This window comes from Helianthus annuus, chromosome 6 (genome assembly GCF_002127325.2).
Source record: "Helianthus annuus cultivar XRQ/B chromosome 6, HanXRQr2.0-SUNRISE, whole genome shotgun sequence".
Classification (NCBI taxonomy): Eukaryota; Viridiplantae; Streptophyta; class Magnoliopsida; order Asterales; family Asteraceae; genus Helianthus; species Helianthus annuus.
Genome location: NC_035438.2, coordinates 108,168,545 through 108,186,754, shown reverse-complemented (window position 1 = coordinate 108,186,754; position 18,210 = coordinate 108,168,545). Strand labels below are relative to the sequence as shown.

General features: G+C 39.3%; 1 long non-coding RNA gene across 2 annotated transcripts; it reads left to right on the top strand.

The window, feature by feature from the left end:
• The first annotated feature begins 4,095 nt into the window (after positions 1 to 4,095).
• LOC110917900 lies at positions 4,096 to 9,687 on the top strand. 2 transcript variants are annotated; one of them, XR_002580930.2, is made up of 4 exons: positions 4,096 to 4,248; positions 4,656 to 4,720; positions 8,563 to 8,629; positions 9,510 to 9,687. It is a non-coding gene; the product is annotated as an uncharacterized LOC110917900 (long non-coding RNA). The 2 variants fall into 2 exon arrangements; XR_002580929.2 differs by lacking the exon at positions 4,656 to 4,720.
• Positions 9,688 to 18,210: the final 8,523 nt, after the last annotated feature.

The window sequence follows — 18,210 nt, the reverse complement described above, 5'->3', positions numbered from 1 at the left end:
ACACTTGTTATAGCTAACAGTAGTTTTCTTACCACAATCTTTCTTTTCTTTCAGCTTCTTGTCTTGAAAAACTTCCATACCTGCAACAGTTGGATAAACACGATCAATAAGATAATCAGAGGTAGAATAGCTCAACAATAACCTCCTAATCCTCTCATTTTCAATCTTTTCAGTTTCCAACTCTTGCTTCCATTTGGCACTTTCTTCAATGTAGAAATTTATAGCTTTTTGCTTCGACATTAAGGTTGCATTCATCATCGTCAGCGCCTGTTCTCTTTCTGAATTTGTCTTTTGGAGACCAGTTACTGTTTTGTTTAAGACATCGTATGATTCTTTCACGTAGTTTAGATTGAACAATAACTGCTCTTTCTTCTTTTCGTACTCAGCTATGATGTCGTCTTTTGCTGCACAATCCTTGCACGCTTCCAAGCACTTCTCACAAGGTTTGACGACTTCAATAATTTTTTCAACTTCGACTGTTTTAATAACTTCAACCACTTTTTCTACTTCAATCACCTTTTCTACTTCTTTCACAATCTCACTAATTTTCTTAGCAACATTTTCAGCATTCTGAACCTCACCTTCAGATTCAGATTGTTGTTCTTTAGCAGCTTGTTTCTCTTTCAGTTTCTCCATTCTTTCTGCAAAATAAAAATGAAAACTTTCAGGAGACATATGAGATTTTGCAATATTTATATGTTTCTCTTCCTCATCATCACTGATACTATGATCTGGTGATTGATCAAATTGAACTGATTTTTCAGAATCAGCATCAGATACGCTAGAATCAGATGGTGTTTTGTCAAATACAACATCCTGTTCTTGAACAGTTTCATCTTGTACAATTTCATCTGAACTATCTGAAACATTCCCAGAGTGTTCTGACAGTCTATCAGTACTATCTGAACTTTCATCAGATGACACAGATTTTTCATCTCCACTTGACACATTCTCTCTAATAGATCTCATCCAAGTAGCAAACAAATTTGGCTCTCGGACAATCTTGGCAATGAAAGCTTTAAAACCTCCCTTTTCATCCACGAACATATCCCAACTGAAACCTTCTGGTAGTTTCTCATCATCTTGATCGATAACACGTTCTGTTGTGGCTTCAGATGATATGTAATCACTCCAGCTGAAATCTACAACACAAGCTCTTTTGGAGTCTTCAATCTTTCTCCCATGAGCTGTCTGAGGTTCTTGGGATTGACCAACTTGTTGATAGATAGCTTTGCGGTAGTAATCATCTTTCCCGAATGGATTCTGTGCTCCGCTAGCTTCTCTTCCTTTGCACTCCCGCTTGAAATGGCCTTTTTCCCTGCATCGAAAACAAGTAACTTTAGATTTATCAAAACCTAAAGTTGAAACATGAGCATCTAAAAAGTCATTTCTCCCGGTAATGGTTTTGAATTTCTCAGCCCGACGAAGAACACTTGCAAGACACCATTTGATATCCATAAGTTCCATTTCCTCAGCGTCTATTTGATCATAATCCTTTTTAGTGAGCATAGGATTTCCAATCCGACCAGCAACTAGACCTTCATAGGATAACAGAACTGAACCCAGAAGTGCCATATGGTCTTTTGCAGTGTCTTCAGAGAAGCTTTGACCTTCTGGTAGGTTGAGAGCTATGTTGCATTGAATCACATATCCGTTTCCAGTTTTTGTACTTTGAGATTGAAAACTTGTGTTAGTCTCTTTCGGATTCACACTTGGAAACGATGAAAACCCGCTGCTACTCTTGTTAGAACCCTGATCAGCTTTTTCTGATGAATCTCCAGCACTGAAAGCGGTTTGAATCTTTGGACTTCTTTCAGCTTCAGAAACTGGAATACTACCTTTATAGTACATTTTAACATCTTGTTGACCACTAGGATTATTCATCCTCGCGATCTTTTGCTGTTCAAGATCCTGACTCTCAATTTTCTCAATGAACTGACCAATTGTTAGTTTGTCATAAACACCCGTGTTTTTCAGTATCATCAAATACGTTCCCCACTCTTTCTGAGGTAACGCATCAGCCAATTTATCAACCCATTCCTCACAACCTTTTTCAACTCCCAACATCGATAACGATCGCACTAAGTGGCAGTATCTCTCGATTAGCTTTTTAGTATCCTCTCCCGGCAAAGTACTAAACAAATCAAATTCCTTTTTAAGCAATGCCTTCTTGCTTTTGATCATACTTTCACTACCCTCGAATTTTACTTTAAGAGCATCCCAAATTGATTTTGCAGTTTTGTCGTGTTGTAGCAGAATGAATATATCTTCTTTAATAGCCTGCTGTAACAAACTGATCATCATTTTCTCTGCTCTGTACATTGCACGTTCTTGTTCTGAGAATTCAGATATCTGTTTATTGACTTGCAACTCTGTTCGAGGCAATGTGTACTTTTCCAATATGCATTCCCACGATCTGAGATGATTTGCCTGAACCCAGTTTTCAAACCGATCCTTCCACCCATAATACTCCTCAATGCTCATCAATTTCGGGGGTTTTTGAGTTGTTCCCGTCTCATTTTCTAAGTTCATTGCTTGAGCAATTGCGGCTGGAATAGTCGATGTAGCAAAGGCGTTGTAAAACTCAGAATGATGACTTAGCACGATCTTCAAGGCAACTGACAGAAAAGCGATTCACCACTGAACATATAAGCGAACCAAGGATAATCCAAATAAGTGATCCAGAAAAATATCTTTGGAACGGTCCAACAAAAATGTCAATTCAAGCGATCCAAGAATGTTCGTTCGAGCGGTCCAGGGATTGTTCTAAGAGCGATCCAAACTATTAATTTTGAGCGGTTCAAGAATCCAATTTACGAGCGGTTCAACACAGTTCGTTCGAGCGATCCAGGGATTGATTTTTGGAGCGGTCCAGAGGCAAAACTGTACGAATGAGCGGTCCAAAACGTTGACCTAAAAGCGATTCACAGTGACGTCACTTCGAGCGGTCCACATTCCGAACATGTTTTGATCTGTTTTTAAGCTGAATTTCGGCCTGAAACTTCCAAGGATTTGTCTAAGTATGATGTTATTCAGTCTGTGAGCTTTTGAACGAATTTCAACCGTGAAATCTCCCGGAAATAAGAAAAGAAGGTGTAGAAGTGAGAAGAAATGATGAAAAACAGCTACAATCTGCAGAAAACCTCCTCCAAAGCTCTGATACCAATTGTAGGATCGAATGCTGACCCAAACGAGTCGTTCAGAGGTTAACTCTTGCGTTTCAGATGCGGAATAATAAGAAATGCAAGTAGATATAGCTTGTTCTTCCTCCTAACTGCTTGTTGTATTGATTAGAAACATTTTACAGCTCAAACGTCACACCGGCAGAGCTTCGGCGTGGAATACAATCAATCACTACTCTGGATCGCTCTTGACACACCTATATATAGTGTTCTGGGTCCGCTCATGTGGACGTGTGACACATGAGCGGTCCAGCCTAGTTCACATAAGCGATCCACATGACAAATAAGCGGTCCATGACTACTATGACCCTATGAGCGACCCAGACTCCTAAAACCTATACAGACTCTCGTTTTCTCGTATTTCGTGCCCTATGCTATACAATACAATGTAAGACCTGATCCTAGACACTTAGACGGAATCAACAGATGTAGTGCACCAACAACAACCCAACTCATTCCAATTTTTCACCCACATTCACAACTCGACCTAAACTAATATGTTATTATATAAATATGATAATATTATATATAAAAACAATTTAAATAATGCAAAAGGATAAAGATATATTATAATATGTTTCAACCGATTGCAACCTTTGGTTGCTTAAACGATCCGGTCATAGTACTAGAATAAGTTTTATATTTATTTAATGTAAATTAGTTTTGTCTTTTCTTGATATATGGCAACCGGTTGAGGTTAAAGTTCACCATAGTGTATGCTTTTACAATCCTCAAGTACTAAACCTGTCAAATACAAGCTTTCTTTACTGTTGTCCTTTACCTTTTGCAATTTGTCCTTTTCACTGTAGAGTTGTTTTACAGCTGTAAAACATGGTAAAAGCATTGGAACTCTACAACTTTTCATTACTACTATCAACAGCACATACTGAACATCAACCTCACATCTCCTACAACACTCTCACCTATCTTGGTATTATATATTCATGTGAAGCTTTATCAACCTCACACTCCTACAACACTCTCACATCTCCTACAACACATCTTCAGAACGTCAATTTCAAACTATGAAGAACGAAGCCAAAAGATCAATTAAACCTTCAAATTGGTAAGTTAATCTTAGTTGAACTAAATACTTTCTTTTACTTTTCAAACCCTAACAAGTTCACTTTCTTCCATTTACACAACCTAACCTTTCATACCCATTAACAACCCAACCTAAACTATTATAAATATATTTTATATTAAAAATGTGTTTTTTTAACAAAATCTGTTTTTAATAAATTCACATACTTGTTACAATGTTTGATGATTTTGGTTCTTGTTATGTAACGTTCTTGCTACATACGTGTTATTCATTCATTGCTTATTTTCATGTCTTCAATTTCACCTTTACATGCTTATTTTCACCTCTTCAGTTTATCATCTCTTTAAATTGGTAAGTTAATCTCAGTTGAACTAAATACTTTCTTTTACTTTTAAAACCCTAAAAGTTCTATTTTACTTTGATTTCAGAACATTAGAATACTCATTACAATTATTACAATTGGGTTTTGCATTGTTCTTTGGCTATAAACTTGGTAAGTTTATCACACATTTCTTGGGTTTTACTTGCATCTTTTAACTTTTATTCACATACTTGTTACAATGTTTGATGATTTTGGTTCTTGTTATGTAATGTTTTTGCTACATTCACATACTTGTTATAATGTTTGATGATTTTGGTTCTTGTTATGTAATGGTCTTGCTACAGACGTGTTATTCATTCATTCCTTGACCCAAATGTATCTTTGAACAACAAACAAATATTATTATAGGATCACTGAATCGATCAAATGAGTCAATCAGAAGAGTTCTAGAACAAATCAAAGGCGGAATTCAATGATTCGATCTTCATTGCAGCTTGATTAACACTAGGAATCACTTTAATTGTCGTTTGGATTGATTTGAAAACGATTACAACTTGTTCGACACTTCGGCAGCACCTCAGCTCCGGAATCACAACTGTTACAAATGACAACACAACTCACCTATTTATACTAGATGCCAGTTCGCATGAACCACGCATGCCAGTTCGCATGAACTGGAATATCCACTTCGTGTGGACTGGCTGATTCATGACTGATCCCCGTTTTTCTCGTACAATGTGTCTAGATCTATCAATCTTATTACAAGACTCGATACAAGCCGAAGTCGACAGACATATGCACCAACAAACTCCCCCTTGGATGTTGACGAGTCTTCGGTACGAGTCTTCAGTATGTCGAGTCTTCAGTCTTGATCAGTCTTCACGCTCTTTCCAAAGTATCTGACACTGTAAGCATCCTTCAATCTCTATGTTCTTTTTTCTCTTACTTTTCCAGAATCTGAATCTGGCTCTTATGTCTCTCTTGATCAAATCTCTTGATTCCTTACACTCTTCAGCATTAGCACCTGGTGTGGACATCAAGATTTGATCCTGGCTCTACTGTCTTCACACTCCCCTTTTGCTAACAGACTCCCCCTTAAGTTGTTCCAGGATCGCAATCTAACATAGCCCTCATTCTAAGATCGTGACCTGGCTTAAACTCTGCTCAGGCTTAGACACGGGGATCTGCACAAATCTCTACCCAAAACATAAGTTTCACAACAGTTAAGATTTAACAAATTTAGAATCCACTCGTAAATGCTATTCAATCATCAACAATAGTTATATCAAGTTCAAATTAATGACCTTGATTAACTAACGGTAATCATTATCTCAAACTTTAATTTCACTTTTCATTTCAAACACACTCTCCCAACCCACTGTTGTTCATCATGTTTAGCACTCGGAATTTTGAAAATCAGCTTTTCAACATCAATTGTCTAAAATAAGATGAAATAAAATCTTTTTGATTTTTCAAAATTTTATGCTAAAACACATTAATGAAAAGCAGTAAAGAAATATTTACAGACAATATTTTTGTGAGTTTGTGTAAGAGGATCATATCAGTTTATGACAAACCACAAGCACTGTTGAGCTTTAAACACTTTAAGTTCTAAACGATTCACTTAGATTGTCAGTATACTGATCCATTTAAATTTTCACACAAATTTCAACTGTTTCGAGATACGAGATTAGTGTTTTAATGGACTTAACTTATGCGCGTGTCCCACCTCAGAATATATTCTCGTATCAAGATTTCTATATTCAGTCTTACAGGTGAATGTACACTAATGATATCTGTAAACGGGTAATGCGAGACCATGAGAGCTCAGACTAGAACTTCCGTTCAATCAGAGATATGATGGCTCGTCTTTCACTGTGTCCCGTTTGGGGATCTTTTCTTCAACAGCACATGATTAGCATTTTTCAATGTTTCATCATTTTTTATGCTAAGGTGAGCTTTATGTTTAAAGTAGTGCAGAGTATTATACGAGGACTAGGCTATTGCTTCCGCAAAATCAGAAGTCCTGGTATAATACCCCAGATATCATCACGCACAAAGACCTAGTATGTCAGAAATAGAAAGCCCTTCAAACAAGATTTCAGGAGTTACCTATCTATCCGAGAGATGTTCCCCACAAAATAAGTAAGCTTTAAATATTTAGGTTTATATCTAGAAAACAATCTACTGGATGTATAAAAACCTACTGACATATCATTAGTGAGACTGTTTATCACATTTGACTTTCCAATTCTTTAGCATGTCGTGATTGCCTACTGATGTACTATCATTTCCTCTTTTTCACAACAAAACTCATTTTTTGATTTTTCGATTTTTTTGGCTTTTTAGATTTTATCTTGTTTTTGAATTTTCCTAATTTTCAAAATTTCTAATTTTTTACTCCCCCTAAAATCAAAAATATATTTCAATTTTTGATTTTCAAGGAAAATTTGAAAATATACGCAATAAACTGTACAAATAAACTGACAAACTGATGTGAATTGCTTCAATTCGCCATCCACTTGGCGTAAACAATCAGAACTCCCCCTGACAACAACCTATTTTCCCATTATGATTTCAAAACACTTAAGTTTGTTTTACTTAAACTGGTTTTTCCGGAAAATTAGCTTGTTTGTCACATTGTTTTTCAAAAATCAACCACTTGTAAGATTTAACACTTGTAGGTTTTTCACAAAAACATTTTTCAAGAATGATGCCGATTCATGCTCCACGATTACCAACTTGGGAGCTCCAGCAAGTCCGGATTTTACTTTTTAAAGAATCTCACCCATGCCTGAGGAATCATGGGTGAACCATCCTCGTTCGGTTTAACAATTTTTTACTCATAAAACTCTTTCACTCCCTTCACCTTCCCATCAGTCATCTTTCCAAAAATGTGTAACACTTTACTGTTAAAAGCCTTTTCAGCATCAAATTCTTTCTCATCAGCGAAGAATTGATCTGAAATCTCAATCTTTCCATCTTTTGATTTCAAATTTCCGTTTGACAATGGTGGAAAGTTTTCATCATCCATTGTTGGAACGGAATTTTCACCTTTTACCACAACAGATGGTTCTTCTGACTTTGACGAGTCAGATTCATTGCCAGAACTAACTTTTGAATTTTGTGTAACACCCCGGAAATATAAAACTTTATATTAAAATTAGAAAGTTTAAATAAACAAGAATTAATTAACTAGGAATTTATAACCTAGTTAACTACAAGTCTAAAAATAACTTAAATAGGGTTAAAACAACAAAACTTTATGTTAAACAAAAGTGAGGGGCTAATATTGTCAAAACTTGAACTTATGTTACTAAATTAGTGAAAACAAAACCAAACAGCCCATATTTGAGGTGTCTGGTCGATCAACAAGCAGAGGGCGACAAGGGGTTCTCCACCCAAACCCTAATTCACAGAAAAACCACAAATTAAAGGCCTAAATCAACTTGAAATCGAAATCTGAGCATAGAATCGTGATCACCTCTTCAAAGGGATCATAAGGTATGTCAAATTAGGTTGTTTTGATTCAACCTAAATTTCTTGCATATGATTGAAATTGAATGTTGAGCTTAATTATGTGTTATAAACATGAAATTAGAAGAGATATGAGGTTAGGGACAAACCCTAGACGATTTCTTGTCAAAATCTTGCATGACAATAGTATGGATCAAAATCACTATAGTGGGTGGTTAATAAGTTAGTAGAACTTGATAAACACTAGGATTAAGACTCTTGTTCTAGTGTAAACTGAAATTATGAGATAATCCCTAAAATTATTGATGTTAAAAATATGTGTATATTGTCTAATTGAAGTTAATTTGGATGATAATTTTAAGTCATGAACTTGGTTTAGATCATGTAGAAATTTGACCCGCTAGGTGTTTGATAAAACGCCTAAATTAGGGTTAAAATGTTAAAGGTTGGATAAAACGCAGATTTGAATATGTTAAGAAGTAATGCGTTAAAGCTCATGAAAGAGTTCTAAACTTGTTATGAATTGAACTCTTTAGGCAAGGAATCTGAAACGTCAAGTGGACACGCCGGAGGGGATACACGTGGAAAAGGAGTGTTTTAGAGGTACGTGACTTTAGTCTCGTTAAATTGTGCATATTTGTTTAAGTTTAATGTATAGATATAATCGAAGTGTGAAGGATGCGTTTGATGCATTCTAAAGTGGCGTAGTTCACTCGAACATCAAACGGGTCAAAATAAAGACTTGGGATTGGGATTGACTTGTTAATAAAGTGATGGTTTTCACTAGATAGTCAAACGGGTTGAATAGATGTTATAAGAGGAATCATGACAATAGTGACCATGATTGTTACTTGAATTAATACAGTTAAATTGATAAAGAACCGTTTGGTAGGCATCACATTGGAGGATTTTACATAAGATGAGCCAACGGGTCGAATAATGGGGTAAATAGTAGCATTGGTGTCTAATTATTTAGCAAAAGTGACATCAAACACAAGAGCATTAAGCCATGGAGTTGGTAAGGAAATGCGAGTGATGCTAAGCCCCAGATGTTGGGTGAAAACGCCTTAAGGTTGCTATTGTACGGTAGTAACGTTGTGTAAATATAGTGGGTCGAATATCTAAATAGAGATTTTAGTGACTAAGCCCGTAACCCAAATTTTCGGGATAACAATTATGGTAGACATGTCGGTAATTTAAATACGGTCGTGTAGGAAAAAGAATCACTAAAAACGGACTTACGGATCATAAGTTATGGCGATTTTAAGTTGGGATTGAATAAACTTGGAGCTAGGAATGTACAGCAACAGCTGAACAAACATTCTGTGAAAATCAGGGCTAGGCGTGACGCCTAGGCCCTTGGCGTCACGCGACACCCCCTTGATCCGAGAAAATTTTATTTTTTTGTTGTTTGACTCTTGGAACTTGTTTATATCCATTGTAACCTTTTCAAAACTAACAATTCTTGTGGTTTTGATCCTAGGTGATGTTGGAACGAACCGGAAGATGATCGAGCTAGCTCTTGAAAAACCGAACACTATTTACAAGCTTCCGTAATGTTTTAAACTTTAATAGATTATGTTTATGGGTTGTAAACAAATTGTTAAACAACTTTTGGATGTTTTAACTTAGTCGTTAGTCGACTAAGGTCTTTGCTACTAATGAACTATATTCATGAAATCTATGTTAACTAGGCATATTTTATCAAAGAGTTAACTGCCATTTTCGTCCCTGTGGTTTGGTCACTTTGGCCATTTCAGTCCATTTTTCAAAAATGCGCCATTTTCCTCCCCGACGTTCTGGAAAGGTGCCATTTCAGTCCAAAAATCATAACCCAGTTAAGTCGGTTAGTAAATAAGGACTGATTGTGTAAATTTGTAACATAAAGGACTGATTTTGTAAATTTGTAACACCACCACCACTAGCCCTGCCACCACCACCACTCCGCTGCCACCACCACCACCACCACTCCACTGCCACCGCCACCACCACCACTCCGCTGCCACCACCACCACCACCACCACCACTCCGCTGCCACCGCCACCACCACTCAGCGGAGTGGTGGTGGTGGTGGTGGTGGCAGCGGAGTGGTGGTGGTGGCGGTGGCAGCGGAGTGGTGGTGGTGGTGGTGGTGGTAGCGGAGTGGTGGTGGTGGCAGGGCTAGTGGTGGTGGTGTTACAAATTTACACAATCAGTCCTTTATGTTACAAATTTACACAATCAGTCCTTATTTACTAACCGACTTAACTGGGTTATGATTTTTGGACTGAAATGGCACCTTTCCAGAACGTCGGGGAGGAAAATGGCGCATTTTTGAAAAATGGACTGAAATGGCCAAAGTGACCAAACCATAGGGACGAAAATGGCAGTTAACTCTTTATCAAAAATGGGTTGAACTATTATTAAATTCAAGTAAACTAGACGGGTGTTACAAGTTGGTAATCAGAGCTCAAGGTTATTAACAAGGTGTGTTCGGTTCAAGCTTGATCAACATCCGGTAAGAGTTAATCATTTTAGTAGGTTCTTTAATGTAAACAAAACAGGAATGGATATGCACGGGAAGAGTGTGTTAACACACTCAAACCCGGAAAGTGCATTAAGTAAGAATAGTTAAACAAGTTACGAACTTGACTAAACCAAAGTAAATAAACCACATAATATGGATGAAATGTTTAACACATAATGTAAACATTTCAGTTTTAAAGATGACGGATATGGGAAATGACGAAGCGGTGCCAAGAGTCACCGAGCAAATGAGAGAAGTGATTGCCGAGGAAGTAGGAAAGGCAATCGAAAATAGCTTATCCGGTTTTATTGATAAGATTCAGAATATGGTATTATCGGTTGTTGATGGCAGAATCAAGAAATTGGAAGATGATGCTAATGTAGCTAAGGAAAAATCTGTAGAGCGCAAGGGCTGCTCGTACAAAGAGTTTATGGCATGTAAGCCGCCACTCTATCACGCAGAGGTGGATCCGATAGTGTGCCAAAGATGGTTGAGTGATATTGAAGGGGTGTTCGAGAGAACCCATTGTGATACAAGTGACTTCGTAGCTTATGGCACGGGTCAGCTGAGAGGTCAAGCAAAAGATTGGTGGGATAATAAGAAAAAGGAAATCGGAAGTGAAGCGGCGAAAGCAATGACATGGGATGAGTTTAAGGTACCATTCCTCAAACATCACAGTCCCAAAGCGGTTATCAATCGAATCAAAGAGGAGTTTATTCAGCTTAGACAGAAAGGCGAATCTATTGATAAGATCACGGGATCTTTCTTGACAAACTGAGGTTTTGCGATGAATTGGTAACCTTCGAAGAACAGAAGGTGTATTATTATTATAACATGCTAAGCGCAGAGTATCGGGAGTTCCTGACTCCCTCAAAATATGAGACCCTTACTGAAATTATCAATACTGCTCGATAAAGAGAAATAGAGCTAAAGAAACAAATTGAAAGGGGTGAAAGAAGGGCGTAAGAGGTTAATCCAAGCCCTACGAAAAAGGCACGCACGACTGACTCATCGAAGAAGCAAGAGAGAAAGAGCAGTACGCCAAGTTGTAAAGTATGCGGGAAAGGACACAAGGGTGAGTGCCGGTTTAAGGACAAGCCGTGTCCTATATGTGGGAAGACTGGGCACACGGCTGCATTATGACCGGGGAAAGTGTCGGTGTGTTACAAATGTTATCAGCCGGGTCACAAGAAATCTGAGTGCCCGGAGTTGATCGGAAAGAAAGATGACAAGAAAACACCTATTGAGACACCAAAAGCAAAAGCAAGATCTTTCCAGTTAACAGCAGTGGAGGCGAAAACGGAGCCCGATGTGGTCTCAGGTATATTTGCCATAAATTCAATTCCTGCACATGTGTTATTTGATATGGGTGCGAACAAATCCTTTGTTTCACATGGATTTATTCGACATCCTTCCTTTGTACTAACGAAATTACCTATGCCATTAGAGGTAGAAATAGGTGATAATAAAAATTTCCTTGTGTGTGATATATGTCGAGATTGCAAGATAAGCATAGACGATGAGGAGTATCCAATAGACTTGATTCCTATGTCCATGGGAGAATTCCAAGTATTGGTCGGGATGGATTGGCTATCCCGACACCATGCAAAAGTCGTATGCTTCCGCAAGGAGATAAAATTAACATCTCCAAGTGGGAAATCGGTTACCATACATGGCGAGAAAGAGGGTAAACCCGTTATGTGCTCAATGATAAAAGCTTACAAGCTCATGAGGCATGGTTGTAGGGCATTCATGATATACGCAAACGAACCAGACAAGGAATCACTAAGGATTGAAGACGTACCGGTGGTACGCGAATATGCCGACGTGTTTCCGGAAGATCTACCGGGAATACCGCTAGAACGGGAGGTAGAGTTCGGAATCGAATTGATTCCGGGCGCGAAACCCGTGGCTAAGGCGCCGTATCGGCTCGCACCTTCAGAATTGCAAGAACTAATGTCTCAAATTCAAGATCTCCTCGACAAGGGGTTTATTCGCCCAAGTGTGTCTCCGTAGGGCCCACCGGTACTGTTTGTGAAAAAGAAGGATGGGAGCATGCGCATGTGTGTCGATTACCGAGATTTGAACAAACTCACGGTGAAAAATCGATATCCACTCCCAAGAATCGACGACTTATTTGACCAATTGCAAGGCGCAAGTTGGTTCTCCAAGATCGACCTTAGATCGGGGTACCATCAGTTGAGAGTCAAAAAGGAAGATATACCGAAGACGGCTTTTCGTACGCGGTACGGACATTACGAGTTTCTTGTGATGTCCTTTGGGTTAACTAATGCACCCGCAGCTTTCATGGACCTCATGAATCGGGTTTGCAAGTCTATGCTAGACAAGTCGGTGATAGTGTTTATTGACGACATCTTAATATACTCAAAGGATGAAGTGGAACACACAAGACATTTGCGTGAAGTATTGGAGACGCTTAGAAAAGAAAAAATGTATGCAAAGTTTTCAAAATGTGCCTTCTGGTTACGAGAGGTGCAATATCTCGGGCACGTCATTAATGCAAACGGGGTGTTAGTTGACCCGTCGAAAATAGAAGTCGTGGCAAAATGGAATCCACCAAAGAATCCTTCGGAAATCAGAAACTTTTTGGGGCTTGCGGGTTATTACTGGAGATTCATACAAGATTTCTCCAAAATTGCTATGCCATTAGCCAAACTAACCTGCAAGGAAGAAAAGTTTATTTGGGGCGAGGATCAAGAAAGGGCGTTTCAAACGCTTAAGGAAAAACTGACCCAAGCACCGGTATTGTCGTTACCGGATGGAACGGATGATATGGTAGTTTACTCGGATGCCTTGCATTCGGGGCTTGGCTGCGTTTTGATGCAACGAGGCAAGGTTATAGCCTATGCCTCAAGGCAGCTGAAGACTCATGAAAAGAAATATCCTACGCATGACCTTGAGTTAGTGGCAGTGGTGTTCGCCTTGAAAATATGGAGGCATTATTTGTATGGGGTAAAGTGCACTATCTTTACCGACCACAAAAGCTTGAAGTATTTCTTCGATCAGAAGGAATTAAATATGAGGCAGAGGCGGTGGTTAGAGACTGTCAAGGACTTCGATTGTGATATACATTACCACCCCGGGAAGGCTAATGTGGTGGCGGACGCCTTGAGCCGAAAGACAGATTATACGCCTATTCGAGTTCGATCGATGCAACTAATTGTGACATCGGGATTGCTTGACCAAATCCGAAAATCTCAAATTGAAGCAATAAAGGAAGAGAATGTGAAAAAGGAAAGAATAGTAGGGCAGTTAAAAGACTTGGAGGACGGTAACCAAGGATTGAAAACTCGATTTGGGAGAATTTGGGTTCCAAATACATGTGGAGCCAAAGCACTTCTACTTGACGAGGCCCAATAATCTCGTTACTCGATACATCCGGGGGCGACCAAGATGTATAATGATTTAAAACAAAAATATTGGTGGCCCGGGATGAAGAGAGATATTGTAAAATATGTGGAGAAGTGTTTGACCTGTTTGCAAGTCAAGGCAGAGCACCAACAACCATATGGTAAGCTGCAACCATTGGATATCCCGGTTTGGAAATGGGAACAAATTACTGTTTTGGTCAAAAATTACCGAAGCAATTAAGTGATCAAATTAGTTAAGTGAGGTAGTGTGCTAAAAAGTGTGTTGAAAATATGCTGGTTATGTTGTTTGGAAAAACAGTGTTCAGGATACGGCTCAGGATATTGAGTTGTATCTACGATCAAACAATGAGCAAAAAGGTAAAGTAAATGACACGAGATGTACGAGGAAAGCCCTTGATGAATCTAGATCGCCGGCACAAAACCTCGGGAGCTGACAATCGCAGCTGCCTTGTTCTTCTTATTGTTTTAAACTTCAGGATGCAGTGCAGGATATAGATCAGATCGCTAAGTGTTACAATGAATTTGTGTGAGAGTTGTGAGAGAGCAAGTGTTAGAGTGTAGAGAGTGTGACTGTGATGTCCTAGTTGATCTGATATACCCTCCTATTTATAGTAACGAATTACAAACAATAATCCCTATAAATATGGGCTACTCCGAATATTCCATTATGAACGTTATGGACCGAGTAATACGGCTTCAACGTCTTCCCTTGAACGACTTGGACCGAGTCTTCCGTGGAATAGGTCTTGTTAACGTTGCTAGCTTCTAACCCACGTGCCTGCACATAATCCATTAGTAATCCCGAGGATACCATTCAGGATGTTACCAATATCCTGAACTAGCATCCCGGATGTAAACAGATACAGCATAAACAAGATATATATATCAAGATATTTCCCAGGATATGGGCTCAGAATTTCACCCATAACAATTTTCCCCAAAAATGTTACCGTTTGATATCCTAACGGTTACATTTTTTCACAAAGGCCGAGGCAATTAAGAGATAAGACTATTGATGTGACAACTTTCAACCACCCGGTCTATATTTACTCAGCATACCCTATATCTTCTTATCCTCATCTTCATTTAACCTTTACCGAAGAGAAAAAGGTAAACATTTCTCTCCCAACTTCACTTTTCATTCTTCCCAATATTCCGGTAATAATATGGCAAGGCAGACAAGATCTAGCTCCGGCGACTCTGCTCCCACGTTCATCCATCAAAATATTCTCCAGGATCCGGAGAAAGAAATATGCACCTTTGACGGTGCACACTTGTCAGCCCTTAAAACCTCCGGCATCTTCCCAAAAGGGACGGTGTTCCGGCCGTTTGATCGGGAAATCCGATCAGACATGGTTTCCGACGAGTGGTTGTGTTTTAATGCCTTTCCTTTTACCTTAGGGTTGCAATTTCCTTTCTCGGATTTCATCACTGAGTTCTTTAATGTCACAAAAATCTGTTTCAGTCAGACAATGCCAATGCTTTGGCGAGTCTTGTCTGTTCTTGATCAAATCAAGAACAACCATATCCCTGATCTTTCTGTTCATGACCTCCCCCTAGCATACCGACTTAGGTGCCACGGCTCTTGTCGATTCTTGTTTTATTCTACCTCCAGTGACCCATTAATCCTCCGAGCCACCAGGAATAAAGAGGAATGGAAATCCAAATTCTTTTTTGTAAAAAGAGATTCAATCCCTGGTGGAGCGGATTATCCGGTGAATTGGTTGAAGAAGGGTAGGATTTAGGGTTTAAAGATGATCCTGCCTGTTATCCTGCTTTATATCCTGAACTGACTTTGTCGTTTTCTTGTACAGCTGATTTTAGGAAGCTAGCACCTCCCCTTGCAGATTCTCAAAAAAGAATAGACGCCATCAGACTCCTTCCAGAGGCAGAGAGAAGTTTCAACCCATCTCCACCAACTCCAAGCCCTCTCTCAAGTGCAAACATGTCTGGTAAGGATCCTGCAAGATATCCTGTACATACATGTTTTTATTTGATATTTTTAGGAGAGGTTTAGAATTTTACTCCCTGTGTGCAGATTCCAGCAAAGTTCCAGTCTATCTAGACCTTGACGAACTTGACAGCTATCCAACTCCATCCATAGTCAAGAAGGAGGCTCCTGCTACCACTAGCTCCAAGCCACTCCCAGCTCCCAAGGCCAACCCAAGGACTCGTGCTTCCACAGCGAAAAAGAGGAAGGGCCTTGAAGTCAGTGCTCCAAGCTCAGAAGGGTTCTCTTATGACGATCTCAGCTTCACTGATTCCTTAGAGCCAATGACATCCTTCCTCAACAAGGTAATATCCTGACGCATATCCTGCATATATATCCTGCACATATATCCTGCCTGGATATCCTAACAGGATATCCTGATAGGATATCTTAGTCATTATAGATACATATATTCTAACTTGTACCTGTTATTGATGCGCAGGGCCTCCAGCATTTGCTCCACTTGTACAATGATGCATGTGGTACTGTTGCACTCCATGAAGCCAGGATCAAACAGCTTGAAAGCACCGTTGCTGACCAAGGTGCCATTGCTGAAGCGAAGAGCCGGCACTACGAAAGCCTGCTGAAGAAGGTCACCCAAGAAGCTGAGGTCAAACTTGCCACCGTTCAAATGGATCATGATCAGGCCATGATCAATTTCCGGGAGGGAATCAAGACTTCTGCTATTGTCTCCATGTTACAAGCACGCATCAAGATGGCCTATGAGGCCAAGGAGACAGACCTCGTGTGCCCAGCTTGGCCGGTTGACTCTTGGGTGGCCAAGCTAAAGGAGCTTGGAGGAAAAGCTGTGCCACTCTCTGTAGAAGCCGGTGAGTCCTCTAAGTCAGCAAAGGTGGTGGATCAGGCTGGAGATAAGAAGGATGCTGGAGCGGATGCAGGTGAGGATGCTGGACAGGATGCTGGTGAGGATGCTGGTGCTGAGAAGCCGGGGAAGGCTGGAGAGGATGCCGCTGTGTGAGGGCATCTGAGTGGGCGATGATGGATGTTGATGCTTAGGCCGGAGCCCATTTTTTTTAGATTTGATGTTGGTCTGTAATCCTTAAACAATTACTTTTCTGCACTTTACTTTTCTGCACCTGAACAATTTACATTTCCTGCATGGCTTTTGAACAATACAATAGTTGGAGGTGGATGGGTCTCGATTTGAGATGAAGCCTTCAACTGTTGGGTAAATATGGTAACGGGCTATTAGTGCTCTTAGTGGATGGGCCTTGTTTTTAGGTGAAACTAAGAGCACATCTTTTGATATGTTAATAATATAACTCCTCTTTTGACTTTATTATTGTTGTTATAGATTTTACTTGTGAAAATTGTTTTGTTTGAACATTTTTGAGAATATATTATAAACATATCCCGGTAGATATCCTGAAAGATATTCTGATAAGGATATTAAAATACAACCTATTAGTTGTCTAAATAAAAAGGAGAGATCATACCAGAGACTCTTAGAGAATCAATTTCAATTTTCCATTATAAGCTTGTCCCCAGTGCATACTTATAAATCTGAATCCATCCTTTGAATAGTATAATGTATGTCCCCTGTGCTTGACACAGAAACACAAATGTATTCATATTTTGACTCGAATGAATTTCAAATACCCCAGGGCAAAACCCTTGATATCTTGAAATAAACCCTTAGTATACTGGGGATAAACCCTGAGTTTCATGCGCTACAGGCGGGAGTGTATAAACTCCAAGACTTAGAAAGGTGAAAACCTTTAAACCTTAGAGAGTATGAAAATACCCTTTCGCGAGAGAGGGTGATCAATCCTCATATACCTTTAGGATTCAGGATATAGCCAACAGTAACGAAATTATCAGCCACTTTTACATGGACTGGTCCCGCCACCTTGAACTATCCCTGAATAACTTGCGCTCCAGGCGGGGTGTTTAAACCCAATTCGGGAGAAAGGTGAATACCTTTAAACCTGTGAAGGGATCAGTATCCCTTAAACGTGAGAGAGGGGGCCAATCCTCTAATCTTCCGAGTTATCCTGAGTACACATCCTGGAGCTATATCCTGGAGCATATGCTGCAAAAAAATTGTAAACTAAGGTGGGTGTTAGCTTGGCTAACACCCCTCCGATGCCTAAGTCAGTATTGGGTTAAAGATAATAAACAAATATATTTAAAAGAGATAGAATACATACCATTCTGGGATAGAAATTAAATTCTATTCTTACTTGAAATAGAGCTTTAAGTGTATAGCATTCCAAGACCTTGGTAGCATATCCCCTTCCATATTTTTGAGTCTGTATGCTCCTTTCCCTGCTTC